Source organism: Propithecus coquereli, unplaced genomic scaffold, assembly GCF_000956105.1.
Source record: "Propithecus coquereli isolate 6110/MARCELLA unplaced genomic scaffold, Pcoq_1.0 Scaffold89, whole genome shotgun sequence".
Classification (NCBI taxonomy): domain Eukaryota; kingdom Metazoa; phylum Chordata; class Mammalia; order Primates; family Indriidae; genus Propithecus; species Propithecus coquereli.
Genome location: NW_012155173.1, coordinates 5,259,925 through 5,261,769, shown reverse-complemented (window position 1 = coordinate 5,261,769; position 1,845 = coordinate 5,259,925).

Here is a 1,845-nt window from a genome sequence, read left to right as displayed (position 1 = left end):
ATGAAAGTGCCTCCCTTGGTAATTTTTTTAAGTTGCTAAAAATAGTTTCAATCTTTATATTCAAACTGAATGCAGTTAGAAGTGCCACTGAGAATGCCCTTACATTGCATGTTTGTTAGTAGAAGTGGGGAGCCAGAGGGGAACCCCATCACTTGAGACATAAGACATCTTTGTGTAGATCATTTCCTCAATGCAGATTATTTACAGTATTTTTCTTGGTTGCTATAGATTGTGTAATGTCAAAATGGGGCAAAATTTATAGACCAAAGTGCAGAAGGATCAAATGGCCTTCTGGAGTGAAACTGATCACTTTACTATGCTAATATATCATCACTGTTTCTAGAATATGCTTCTATTATTTCTCATATATCGTATTAAATTGTTTACATGTCTTTCTCACTACTAGCCTGTAAGTTTTTCTCAGGTAAGGGCCATGTCTGGTTTAACTTATTTTCCCTAGTGCTCAATATACCTCCTGATATAAATTGTGATATAAAAGTTCAAGAATGATTTATTAAGTTTTCATTGTAACAAATATCATATTCCAAGAATTGCACCTCTAAGACCCAATAGAATTGCATCCATGAAAATTCAATCATGAAAGTTTGTACAAAATCACCTGTTATGGTGTTACAAGCTCAGAGGTAGATTGAAATCAGCCGCTGTGGGAGTATTTACACCAAGGAGAGTGGTAAGCACTACAAAACACCACCCTCTCCACTCTGGTTGTTAAACATTTAATAGCACAACAAGACCTGTGCCTCCTACAGTTCCTCTCTAGCTGTCTTTCCTTTTTTCTTGCTCTCCAGTGCAAGGAGAGTTTGGGTTTAGAACTTTCCTCTTGAACCTTGGCTAATTCTATGCCTGACCTTAAAAGCATTCTTCCTGATTTTGCTTTTATTCTATAACATTCTCTCTTTCCTTCTCTTTCTCTCTCTCTGCACACCCCCACCCCCCAAACTTAATGACACCAAGACTCATTCAGGCATTTGTTTTAATGGAAGGAAATCAGTTTTGGTTAAAGTCTTATCATTAAGGACCGCAGCGTAAGAAAAAGCATGGATTTCAGAATTGGAGTTGGAATCCTCTCTCCACCTCTTAGCTCTGTCTTTGAAGGAGTTACTTAACCTCACTAATCTTCTGTTCTGTAGTCTGTAAAGGAGACAATAAAACCAATCACACAAGTTTGCTGTGAGGATTATATGAGATCATGTATCTAAAATAGCTAACATGGTGCTTGGTTCAGAATAGGTAGGCAGTAAGAGTAGCTATCTTATTATGCCATGTTTTTCTTTTAGGATTAGAACTGGGCCTTTACTCTGTCAGCAGCACATCTGTGTTTAAACAGGAACTGGAGAGAAAAGACCTGGAACAGATGCCAGGCTTTGGCACTTAAGGTTGCATGATCTGGGCAGAACTTTTTGAATCTCAGTTTTCCCACTGTGAAAGAGGATAATGATATCTTACACGCCTCCCTCCCAGTACAATTGAGAGAATCAAATGAGATAATAAATGTGGAAAAACATTGAACACTAATAGGGGAAACCATATAAGAGCTTAAAAATTCATGCATCCTTCTGCTATCGGAGGGTACAGGAGAATAAAAAGCAAAAAAAAAAAAGAAAAAGAAAAAAAATTGTGTATTTTTTACAAACACTTCCACATTTTTTAACTGGAAAAAAATTCTAAGAAAAAGAATACATACAGAATATGAATAAAACAGATAATTGCTGTGCTGTTATTGATAAGAAAATTGAAAACAAGCTAAATATCCAATGAGAGGAAATTATTAAGTAGATTAAAACCATCCGTATAGTGAAATGATCTGTAGACATTAAAGTCATT